Raw genomic sequence first — 13,556 nt, forward strand, 5'->3', positions numbered from 1 at the left:
AAGTCTTAACTTATTCTGACAGTAACTCAGAGTCCCAAGTCCCATTTCTTAAGTGTCATCTGGAGATGAGTTCCTTCCATCTATGCACCTGTAAAATCAAAACAAGTTATTTTCGCCCAAGTCACGATGGAGATACAGGCTTTGTGTAAACACCCCTGTTCCAAAAGAGAGAAATCAGCCAAAAGAAAGGGGCTACAACTTCCATGCAAGTTCGAAACCCAGCAGGACAGTCATTAAATCTTACATTTCCAAAATGGTTTTTATTGATTTCATGTTCCACATCCAGTGCACACTGGTGTAAAGGGCGGACTCACAAGGCCTTGAGTAGCGCTGCCCCATGGCCTTCCAGGTACAGCCCCCATGGCTGCCATTATGGGTTGAAGTGGAGTGCCTGTAATTTTTTGAGGTGCAGGGTGCAAGCTGATGGTAGCTCTACCATTCTGTGGTTGAAGAATGGTGGTCTCCTTCCCACGACACCATTAGGCGGTGCCCCAGTGGAGACTCTGTGTGGGGCCTCCAATCTCACATTTCACTTTGACATTGTCCTAGTAGAGGTTCTATGTGAGGTCTCTGCCCCTGAAGCAGGCTTTTGCTTGGGCACCCAGGATTTCTCATACATCCTCTGAAATCTAGATGGAGGCTGCCAAGTCTCCTTCACTCTTATACTCTGCACACCTATAGTCTTAACACTACATGGAAGCTGCCAAGGCTTGTGACTTGCATCTTCTGAAGCAGTGGCTGGAGCTATATCTGGGACCGTTTGAGGTAAGGGTGGAGCCAGAGCGACCTGGATGCAAGAAGTAGTGTTCCAAGGCTGTAGAGGGTAGTGGAGTCCTGGGCCTGGACCCCTAAATCGTTCATTCCTCCTAGGCCTCTGAGTCTATCATGGGAGGGGCTGCCACAAAGATCCCTGAAATGCCTTCTAAGCTTTTTTCCCATTATCTAAGCTATCAGCACCTGGCTCCTTTTTGGTCATGTAAATCTCTCTAACAAGTGGTTGCTAAATAGCCTACTTAGATTCTTCCCTTGAAAATTTGCTCTTCTTTTTTTGCCACATGGCTAGGCTGTAAATTTTCCAAACTTTTACTATCTTCTCTTTTAAATCTAAGTTCCAGCTTGATCATTTCTTTGTTCCTGGTTCTGAGTATAGGTAATTAGAAGCAGCCAGGCCACATCTTGAATGCTTTATTGCTTAGAAATTTCTTCCACCAGATACTGTAAGTCATCACTCTTAAGCTGAAACTTCCATAGATCCCTAGAGTATGACTCAATGCAGCCAAGTTCTTCATTAAAGCATAACAAGCGTGACCTTTGCTCCACTTGCCAAACAGTTCTTTATTTCCATTCGAGACCTCACCAGCCTGGACTTCACCTTCCATATGACTATCTGCATTTTGGTCACAACCATTTAACCAGTCTCCAGGAAGTTCCAAATGTTCCCTCATCTTCCTGCCCTCCAAGCCTTCCAACACTTCCAATCTCTGCCCAATACCCAGTTCCAAAGTCACTGTCATATTTTCAGGTGTATTTGTAGTAGCACTGCCCCACTCCTAGTTCCAATTTTCTGTATTAGGCTATCCTTGCATTGCTATACAGAAATACCTGAGACTGTGTAATTTATACAGAAAAGAGGTTTAATTGGCTCATGAAATTAAGACTGTATGGGAAGCATGGTGCTGACATTTTTTCAGCTTCCAGGGAAACCTCGGGAGGTTTTACTCATAACAAAAGGTATGCCAGGAGCAGGCATGTTACATGGCAAGAGAGGAACCATGGGCAGGAATAGGTGCCACACACCTTTAAACAACCAGCTCTCAGGAGAACTCACTATTGCAAGGACAGCACCAATAGGATGGTGCCATACCATTCATGAGAAACCCACCCCCGTGATCCAATCACTTCAAACAAGCTGGGGTGACTGGAAACTACATTTCAACATGAGATTTGGTGGGGATACAGATCCAAAATATATCAATATCAATAGTGTTTGTCTTATAAAGTGAAATGGGATGTGTTCTCTCTTCTCTTCTTTTCTCTCTCTCTCTCTTTTTTTTTTGACGAAGTCTCGCTCTGTTTCCAGGCAGGAGTGCAATAGCGCCATCTCAGCTCACTGCAACCTCCGCCTCTCAGGTTCAAGAGATTCTCCTACCTCAACCTCCTGAGTAGCTGGGACTGCAGGCGCGTGCCACCATGCCTAGATAATTTTTGTATTTTTAGTAGAGATGAGGTATCCGCCTGCCTTGGCCTCCCAAAGTGCTGGGATTACAGGTGTGAGCCAACGTGCCTGGCCTCTCCTCTTCTATTTTTAAGAAATGTTTGTGGAGAAGTTTTGTTTGTGAAGGATTGGAATATCTACCAGTGAAGCCAATTCCTCCTGGAATTTTGTTCACACGATTTTTTTTTTATCCTAACTTAGACTCCTTGCTTGTTATATGTCCATTTATATTTCCATTTATCTCAAGTCAGTTTGAGTAATTTGTGCATTTCGAAAAATTTATCCCTTTAGTCTATGTAATCTAATATATTGGAATACAATTGTTAATAATGCTTCCTTATGATAATTTCTTATTTCTATAAGGTCAGTAATAATGTTTACTCTTTCATTCCTGGTTTTAGTAACTTGAGTTTTCTATCTTCTTGGTCAGTCTAGCCAAAGATTTGCCAATTTTGTTGATTTAGTCAAAGAATCAATGTTTGTGTTCATTTTTAATATAGTTATCTTCAACCATAAGTTTCCTTCAACCACAAATTTACTTCGACTGTAAGTTTCCTGAACTTCATAAGTTTTGGTAAGCTGTATTTTCATGTTTGTTCATCTTATTTTCTCTTATAATATCTTATTTGACCCACTGGTATTTAAGAGTGTATTGTTTAATTTCCACATGTTAAAAAAAATCCCAAATTTCTTTCTGTTGATGATTTATAATTTAAAACCATTGTGGATCTTCAACATGCTTTGTATTATTTTTAACCTTATTAAATCTATTGAGGCTTCTTTATGGCCTACTATATGGTCTACTTGCCATGTATTCCATTGGCACTGGAAAAGAATGTACAATATATTTTGTTGTTGTTCTATAAAGCTCTGTTGGGTATAGTTGGGGTATAGTGTTGTTCAATTATTCTATATTCTTCTTGATCTTCTGTATAGTTAGTCTTTCCATTATTGAAATTGGTATATTGCAGTCTCCAACTATTATTATGAGATTGTCTAATTCTTCCTCCTATTATATAAGTTGTTGCTTCATGTATTTAGTGCCTCTGTGTATGGGTGCATATGTATTTATAATCATAAAATCTTACTGATGGAGTAATCATTTTATCATTATAAAATATACCACAGTAATACGTGATTATTTATTTTAAAATCTCAGTAATATGTGCTTATTTATTTTAAAATCTATTTTTGTCAATGTTAACATAGCCTCTCCAGCTCCTTTTTTTGGCTATTGTTTTAAGGAATATCTTTTTCCATCCTTTTACTATCAATGTATTTGTGTATTTGAATCTAAATTTGTCTTACAAATAGCATGTATTTTAACCTTGTTTATAACTCAGTCTTACAATCTGTGTCTTTTGATTCAATTATGTAATCAATAATATTTAATGTTATCATTGACATGGCTTTATGTTTTCATGCAATTTTCCTTTTTTTGTTTCTATATGTGTAATGACTACTCTTTTTTTAAATTTATTTATTATTATTATACTTTAAGTTGTAGGGTACATGTGCATAACGTGCAGGTTTGTTACATATGTATACTTGTGCCATGTGGGTGTGCTGCACCCATCAACTCGTCATTTACATCAGGTATAACTCCCAATGCAATCCCTCCACCCTCCCCCCTCCACATGATAGGCCCCGGTGTGTGATGTTCCCCTTCCTGAGTCCAAGTGATCTCATTGTTCAGTTCCCACCTATGAGTGAGAACATGCGGTGTTTGGTTTTCTGTTCTGGTGATAGTTTGCTAAGAATGATGGTTTCCAGCTGCATCCATGTCCCTACAAAGGACACAAACTCATCCTTTTTGATGGCTGCATAGTATTCCATGGTGTATATGTGCCACATTTTCTTAATCCAATCTGTCACTGATGGACATTTGGGTTGATTCCAAGTCTTTGCTATTGTGAATAGTGCTGCAATAAACATACGTGTGCATGTGTCTTTATAGCAGCATAATTTATAATCCTTTGGGTATATACCCAGTAATGGGATGGCTGGGTCATATGGTACATCTAGTTCTAGATCTTTGAGGAATCGTCATACTGTTTTCCATAATGGTTGAACTAGTTTACAATCCCACCAACAGTGTAAAAGTGTTCCTATTACTCCACATACTCTCCAGCACCTGTTGTTTCCTGACTTTTTAATGATCGCCATTCTAACTGGTGTGAGATAGTATCTCATTGTGGTTTTGATTTGCATTTCTCTGATGGCCAGTGATGATGAGCATTTTTTCATGTGTCTGTTGGCTGTATGAATGTCTTCTTTTGAGAAATGTCTGTTCATATCCTTTGCCCACTTTTTGATGGGGTTGTTTGTTTTTTCCTTGTAAATTTGTTTGAGTTCTTTGTAGGTTCTGGATATTAGCCCTTTGTCAGATGAGTAGATTGCAAAAATTTTCTCCCATTCTGTAGGTTGTCTGTTCACTCTGATGGTAGTTTCTTTTGCTGTGCAGAAGCTCTTTAGTTTAATGAGATCCCATTTGTCAATTTTGGCTTTTGCTGCCGTTGCTTTTGGTGTTTTAGACATGAAGTCTTTGCCCATGCTTATGTCCTGAATGGTACTACCTAGGTTTTCCTCTAGGATTTTTATGGTATTAGGTCTAACATTTAAGTCTCTAATCCATCTTGAATTAATTTTCGTATAAGGAGTAAGGAAAGGATCCAGTTTCAGCTTTCTACTTATGGCTAGCCAATTTTCCCAGCACCAATTATTAAATAGGGAATCCTTTCCCCATTTCTTGTTTCTCTCAGGTATGTCAAAGATCAGATGGCTGTAGATGTGTGGTATTATTTCTGAGGACTCTGTTCTGTTCCATTGTTCTATATCTCTGTTTTGGTACCAGTACCATGCTGTTTTGGTTACTGTAGCCTTGTAGTATAGTTTGAAGTCAGGTAGCGTGAGGCCTCCAGCTTTGTTCTTTTGACTTAGGATTGTCTTGGAGATGCGGGCTCTTTTTTGGTTCCATATGAACTTTAAAGCAGTTTTTTCCAATTCTGTGAAGGAACTCATTGGTAGCTTGATGGGGATGGCATTGAATCTATAAATTACCTTGGGCAGTATGGCCATTTTCACGATATTGATTCTTCCTATCCATGAGCATGGTATGTTCTTGTATTTGTTTGTGTCCTCTTTTATTTCACTGAGCAGTGGTTTGTAGTTCTCCTTGAAGAGGTCCTTTACATCCCTTGTAAGTTGGATTCCTAGGTATTTTATTCTCTTTGAAGCAATTGTGAATGGAAGTTCATTCCTGATTTGGCTCTCTGTTTGTCTGTTACTGGTGTATAAGAATGCTTGTGATTTTGGCACATTAATTTTGTATCCTGAGACTTTGCTGAAGTTTCTTATCAGCTTAAGGAGATTTTGGGCTGAGACAATGGGGTTTTCTAAATATACAATCATGTCATCTGCAAACAGGGACAATTTGACTTCTTCTTTTCCTGACTGAATACCCGTGATTTCTTTCTCTTGCCTAATTGCCCTAGCCAGAACTTCCAACACTATGTTGAATAGGAGTGGTGAGAGAGGGCATCCCTGTCTTGTGCCAGTTTTCAAAGGGAATGCTTCCAGTTTTTGCCCATTCAGTATGATATTGGCTGTGGGTTTGTCATAAATAGCTCTTATTATTTTGAGGTACGTTCCATCAATACCGAATTTATTGAGCGTTTTTAGCATGAAGGGCTGTTGAATTTTGTCAAAAGCCTTTTCTGCATCTATTGAGATAATCATGTGGTTCTTGTCTTTGGTTCTGTTTATATGCTGGATTATGTTTATTGATTTGCGAATGTTGAACGGATTATGTTTATTGATTTGCGAATGTTGAACCAGCCTTGCATCCCAGGGATGAAGCCCACTTGATCATGGTGGATAAGCTTTTTGATGTGTTGCTGAATCCGGTTTGCCAGTATTTTATTGAGGATTTTTGCATCGATGTTCATCAGGGATATTGGTCTAAAATTCTCTTTTTTTGTTGTGTCTCTGCCAGGCTTTGGTATCAGGATGATGTTGGCCTCATAAAATGAGTTAGGAAGGATTCCCTCTTTTTCTATTGATTGGAATAGTTTCAGAAGGAATGGTACCAACTCCTCCTTGTACCTCTGGTAGAATTCAGCTGTGAATCCATCTGGTCCTGGACTTTTTTTGGTTGGTAGGCTATTAATTATTGCCTCAATTTCAGAGCCTACTATTGGTCTATTCAGGGATTCAACTTCTTCCTGTTTTAGTCTTGGGAGAGTGTAAATGTCCAGGAAAGTATCCATTTCTTCTAGATTTTCCAGTTTATTTCCGTAGAGGTGTTTATAGTATTCTCTGATGGTAGTTTGTATTTCTGTGGGGTCGGTGGTGATATCCCCTTTATCATTTTTAATTGCGTCGATTTGATTCTTCTCTCTTTTCTTCTTTATTAGTCTTGCTAGTGGTCTGTCAATTTTGTTGATCTTTTCAAAAAACCAACTCCTGGATTCATTGATTTTTTGGAGAGGTTTTTGTGTCTCTATCTCCTTCAGTTCTGCTCTGATCTTAGTTATTTCTAGCCTTCTGCTAGCTTTCGAATGTGTTTGCTCTTGCTTCTCTAGTTCTTTTAATTGCGATGTTAGAGTGTCAATTTTAGATCTTTCCAGTTTTCTCTTGTGGGCATTTAGTGCTATAAATTTCCCTCTACACACTGCTTTAAATGTGTCCCAGAGATTCTGGTATGTTGTATCTTTGTTCTCATTGGTTTCAAAGAACATCTTTATTTCTGCCTTCATTTCGTGATGTACCCAGTAGTCATTCAGGAACAGGTTGTTCAGTTTCCATGTAGTTGAGCGGTTTGGATTGAGTTTCTTAGTCCTGAGTTCTAGTTTGATTGCACTGTGGTCTGAGAGACAGTTTGTTATAATTTCTGTTCTTGTACATTTGCTGAGGAGTGCTTTGCTTCCAATTACGTGGACGATTTTGGAGTAAGTACGATGTGGTGCTGAGAAGAATGTATATGCTGTTGATTTGGGGTGGAGAGTTCTATAGATGTCTATTAGGTCTGCTTGCTGCAGAGATGAGTTCAATTCCTGGATATCCTTGTTAACTTTCTGTCTCGTTGATCTGTCTAATGTTGACAGTGGAGTGTTGAAGTCTCCCGTTATTATTGTATGGGAGTCTAAGTCTCTTTGTAAGTCTCTAAGGACTTGCTTTATGAATCTGGGTGCTCCTGTATTGGGTGCATATATATTCAGGATAGTTAGCTCTTTCTGTTGAATTGATCCTTTTACCATTATGTAATGGCCTTCTTTGTCTCTTTTGATCTTTGATGGTTTAAAATCTGTTTTATCAGAGACTAGTATTGCAACCCCCGCTTTTTTTTGTTCTCCATTTGCTTGGTAAATCTTCCTCCATCCCTTTATTTTGAGCCTATGTATGTCTCTGCGTGTGAGATGGGTCTCCTGAATACAGCAGACTGATGGGTCTTGACTCTTCATCCAGTTTGCCAGTCTGTGTCTTTTAATTGGAGCATTTAGTCCATTTTCATTCAAGGTTAAGATTGTTATGTGTGAACTTGATCCCGCCATTATGATATTATTTTGCTCGTTAGTTGATGCAGTTTCTTCCTAGCCTCGATGGTCTTTACATTTTGGCATGTTTTTGCAATGGCTGGTACCGGTTGTTCCTTTCCATGTTTAGTGCTTCCTTCAGGGTCTCTTGTAAGGCAGGCCTCGTGGTGACAAAATCTCTAAGCATTTGCTTATCTGTAAAGGATTTTATTTCTCCTTCACTTATGAAACTTTGTTTGGCTGGATATGAAATTCTGGGTTGAAAATTCTTTTCTTTAAGAATGTTGAATATTGGCCCCCACTCTCTTCTGGCTTGGAGAGTTTCTGCCCAGAGATCTGCTGTTAGTCTGATGGGCTTCCCTTTGTGGGTAACCCGACCTTTCTCTCTGGCTGCCCTTAAGATTTTTTCCTTCATTTCAACTTTGGTGAATCTGGCAATTATGTGTCTTGGAGTTGCTCTTCTAGAAGAGTATCTTTGTGGCGTTCTCTGTATTTCCTGGATTTGAATGTTGGCCTGCCCTACTAGGTTGGGGAAGTTCTCCTGGATGATATCCTGAAGAGGGTTTTCCAACTTGGTTCCATTTTCCCCCTCACTTTCAGGCACCCCAATCAGACGTAGATTTGGTCTTTTTACATAATCCCATACTTCTTGCAGGCTTTGTTCATTTCTTTTTCTTCTTTTTTCTTTTGGTTTCTCTTCTCGCTTCATTTCATTCATTTGATCCTCAATCGCAGATACTCTTTCTTCCAGTTGATCGAGTCGGTTACTGAAGCTTGTGCATTTGTCACGTATTTCTCGTGTCATGGTTTTCATCTCTTTCATTTCGTTTATGACCTTCTCTGCATTAGTTACTCTAGCCATCAATTCTTCCACTTTTTTTCAAGATTTTTAGTTTCTTTGCGCTGTGTACGTAATTCCTCCTTTAGCTCTGAGAAATTTGATGGACTGAAGCCTTCTTCTCTCATCTCGTCAAAGACATTCTCCATCCAGCTTTGATCTGTTGCTGGCGATGAGCTGCGCTCCTTTGCCGGGGGAGATGCGCTCTTATTTTTTGAATTTCCAGCTTTTCTGCCCTGCTTTTTCCCCATCTTTGTGGTTTTATCTGCCTCTGGTCTTTGATGATGGTGATGTACTGATGGGGTTTTGGTGCAGGTATCCTTCCTGTTTGATAGTTTTCCTTCTACCAGTCAGGACCCTCAGCTGTAGGTCTGTTGGAGATTGCTTGAGGTCCACTCCAGACCCTGTTTGCCTGGGTATCAGCAGCAGAGGCTGCAGAAGATAGAATATTTCTGAACAGAGAGTGTAGCTGTCTGATTCTTGCTTTGGAAGCTTCCTCTCAGGGGTGTACTCCACCCTGTGAGGTGTGGCGTGTCAGACTGCCCCTAGTGGGGGTGTCTCCCAGTTAGGCTACTCAGGGGTCAGGGACCCACTTGAGCAGGGAGTCTGTCCCTTCTCAGATCTCAACCTCCATGTTGGGAGATCCCCTGCTCTCTTCAAAGCTGTCAGACAGAGTCGTTTGAGTCTGCAGATGTTTCAGCTGCGTTTGTTATTGCCCTGTCCCCAGAGGTGGAGTCTACAGAGACAGGCAGGTTTCCTTGAGCTGCTGTAAGCTCCACCCAGTTCGAGCTTCCCAGCAGCTTTGTTTACCTACTTAAGCCTCAGCAATGGCGGGCACCCCTCCCCCAGCCTGGCTGCTGCCTTGCCGGTAGATCACAGACTGCTGTGCTAGCAATGAGGGAGGCTCCGTGGGTGTGGGACCCTCCCGGCCAGGTGTGGGATATGATCTCCTGCTGTGCCTGTTTGCTTAAAGCGCAGTATTGGGGTGGGAGTTACCCGATTTTCCAGGTGTTGTGTGTCTCAGTTCCCCTGGCTAGGAAAAGGGATTCCCTTCCCCCTTGCGCTTCCCAGGTGAGGCAGTGCCTCGCCCTGTTTCAGCTCTCGCTGGTCAGGGTGTAGCAGCTGACCAGCACCGATCGTCCGGCACTCCCCAGTGAGATGAACCCAGCACCTCAGTTGAAAATGCAGAAATCACCGGTCTTCTGTGTTGCTCGCGCTGGGAGTTGGAGACTGGAGCTGTTCCTATTCGGCCATCTTGCTCTGATCATGACTACTCTTGTCCTGCATTCCTCTCATTGTCTTGAGTGGCTATTTTCTGTGCAACTTTTTCATTACTTTAAAAATTTTAAACTATGTTTTTGAAGTTTTATAGTGGTTGCTCTTGGGTTTTGAATATATAGCTTAACTTATCAAAATTGACTTCGTATTTACATTAACATGATTCCAAAACACTTGCATTTTGAGGTGATTGTAGTATTTATTAGCTTTGTTGTCTTAGGTAAGTCACTTTTCTCCCATGCATTTGAGAGTCAGACTGTAATTTCAGGTCTCATAGTAACAGATTTTCAAATCTTTGAACAGTTCAAAAGCCACACATTTTGTTAGCAAGGTTGGTGGACTTCTAGTGACGAGTTTGCATCACAAAAGATAGAATCCTTATATTTGCTCATGAACAAGATGATTTGGACAGAGTTTTGAGTGCACTACCCAATGAAGGTATGATTATAACTATTAGCCTAGAAATTATCAGAATTAATGGAGGAATTATTAGCTGTGTGAGTTTGAGCAATTTACTTAAACTCTTTGTGCCTGATTTTTCTCAACTGTAAAATAGGAATAACAGTGGCTACATCATGGAGTTGTGCAAATTAGGTAAATAAATATATGTAAAGGACTTAGAATATTACCTGACATATAATAATGCTGGTTAAATGTTTTCTACAGTCCTATTATTGTTGCCTTGAAATTTTTCTAACCTATACCAAACATGGAAAGTTCCTGGGCTTTTTCCAAAGTTCTTTGGTTGAAATGTTCATTTTCTATAACTACCAACTCCACTTCTAGCAATGGAAACTTGTTTTCTAAGCTGGTTCAGTTAGTGAGCAGGAAAGCTCATTTGTTTGAAAAAACACTAGGAAGTAAAGGTAATCCAGTGTGAAGGATGAGCTAAAATTCTTCTAGGGAATTTGCTTGAAAATAAATTTTATGCCCTTTCAGAGATGTAGTGTCCTAAATGAGCTGATTGGAAACCTGGCCTTGTGATCTTTTTTTCCACTGAAGCAAAAGAAGATTGTATAAAAAAGAAATGGCTACAGGATCCAGGATTTTGCCTTTCTTTGTTTCCTGGAAGACTTCAATATGTCCGCTAATTAGAGGTTGCAGTGAGCAGATATTGTACCACTGCATTCCAGCCTGGGCAACAGAATGAGACCCTGTCTCAGAAACAAAAAGACATCCACTAATTAATGCAAAGTTAGTAATTAACTGGCTCCCTTTCCTAGAACATGGTCCAGGTACTCTGTTCACTTAAAGACTATCAGAGTTACAAAAACTGTTAGCTGGAACGATACAGGCATGGTTAAAATCATTTGGTTACATTTATACTGTTTCTAGGGAACCTGGCATAGTGCTGCACTACTTGCACTATGGGTGATTTCACCCAGTCCTTTGATATTGTTGGCAGAAAGAAAAATTGATTTGGGTTTGAAGTGTGAAGGTCCCAAGCATCTGGCTGTTCTTAATCAAATGTGTAAATTTCCATTTGGAAGTTAGTCATATTTCAGTTACTTCCTTTTCAAACAGATAAAAAAATGAAATACATATTATTCCTCCAGATAGTTCTGAATGCACTTTTTAAGCTGCGTATTTATTTCCTCCCCCAGTAGCATAGACATCAACAACTCAATGAGTGTCTTTTTTCTAAAGGACATTTTGAGTTAAGTTTTACAGATATAAACTGGCTGATTGGAGAAAGCCCTGGGAAGACATTTGTTTTCCCCCTTCCACCTTACAAATGTTAGAGTAAGCAAAACTATAAGGTTTGCAGCAATAAGTGTGTTAAAGGAAAAAGGGGATGATAGCGGATAAGTCTTAGTACTTTCTTGTTAATGGGATATTTTTTTCTTTATCTGTGTGTATTCTTTGGCCTAAAATAATATCTTGGTGTAAATTTGTATAAAAAGGGGCAAAATGATACATGTTTTCAGCTGATAGGTAAAAAAGTCTAGTTGTTGTTTTGGTTCGGTAAAACAGAAGGTCAGGGAGAATAATTTTTGCAAACACTACTATCCATTTTGGATTAAACATATTAATCCTATCATCTTGGAGTTTACAGTTAGGAGAGATCAATGTTAATAAAATTGCCACACAAATTACACAACAGTATGTAAAATTATACCAGTAAAAAGTGCAATATATGAAAGGTCCATGATGCTATAGGACATATAGTATGTGGATATGACCTAAACGAAGGGTTAAGGAAGGGTTCCCTGAAGGCATGATTATTGGGATAGGATTTGAAGGAAGAATAAGAATTAAACTAGTGAAAGGAAAATTAGAGAGGGAGGAGAGTGTTCCAGGCAGAGGAAATAGCACTTAGAAATATCCATGGCATGAGGGATCCTATCTCATTCTAGGGACTGAAAGAGGATCAATGAGGTTGAAACTCAGAAGAAGGGAGGAAGACTGATGCTAAAAGAGCATGTGACCCAGTGGCATTGTAAAAGATCTGCTACATTGGTGAGATTAATCAGTAAAGTACTTGTGTCCTTGAGGGAGAAATGAAGACAGAAGAATTGGAAGACTGATGAGTATTTATTTGAATAGGAGAAAGGTAGTGAGCTGATCATATAGACAGACAGTGATCATGACTGTAGGTTAACTCTTCAATCACTATAGTGCATTGAGTTGTTACAATAAAGGACTCCTCTCAAAGGCTTTTCTCCTTACCCTTATTTTCTCTTTACAAACTGGTCTCCCTCTCACCTACTCTCACTTTACATCTTCTGCATTTGATCACTTTGCTCTTCCCACCTAGAAAGATATCCCCTTCCATTTTTGGTTTATTTAATACTGAATCATCCATCAAAATGTAGCACAAGTTCCACTTCTTCTAGGAAACCCTCCTGGCCCTATCCATGGGACTTCATCTGCATCCTCTGATCTATTACAGAGCTCAATCTCCATATAACGGCCTTGATTTTTTTTTTTTCAAAATTTACCTTTGGAATCCCACATTTTTCATGTGTCTTTGTGTCTCTACCTAGACTCTGGCGTACCACAGGGCAGAGAATGTATCTTTTGCTTGTGGACTGACAAATGCACCAAGTAGTAGTCTAGGATGAGAGTTGGTAAAAGACCATTTATAAAGACGCAGACAATGTCAGCAACTGACAGAAATAGACATATTTGAGATAAGCAGAGAGGAGAATAAAAAGAACAGAGATTGGGGGTGGGATGGAGGAGAGGAAGCAACAGAGAAAGTGTTTTTTTAGAGCCAGTCACAAGTAATAAAGCTAGTGTCAGCTTCTCACTAACTTGTTTACTGGCCTCCACTGATAGAAGAATCACAATAGAGCTGAAGAAATAGGGAGAATAAACAAGCTTGAAACATGCCCTACTTTGGAGGCAGCTTAATTACACAAACCGAAGTTTTGAAGCAAATGGAGGATCCCCCAAGACTCCAGGGGCTCTGCTCTGCCGAGAGAAAGAAAGCACCTTATCCCTGGACAGAGAACTTCATTCCAGAGGAGGGGGAGGGGCTGCTGTTGGTGGTGTTTGCAGTGGGTGGAGATAGAGTAGAGAAGGCTTGCAGGGGTGGGCTGGCAGAGGGGAAGGGCCAACAATGAAGTTACAGATGGATGAGTGGGTTTCTGCCGCAAAATCATATGAAGGAGAGAGAGGGAAAGACAAAATATAGGGAGGAAAAAAAAAAAAAAAAAAAAAGAAGTGTGAATGACCAAGGCAGTAA

This window comes from Macaca thibetana, chromosome X (genome assembly GCF_024542745.1).
Source record: "Macaca thibetana thibetana isolate TM-01 chromosome X, ASM2454274v1, whole genome shotgun sequence".
In the NCBI taxonomy this organism is placed as follows: domain Eukaryota; kingdom Metazoa; phylum Chordata; class Mammalia; order Primates; family Cercopithecidae; genus Macaca; species Macaca thibetana.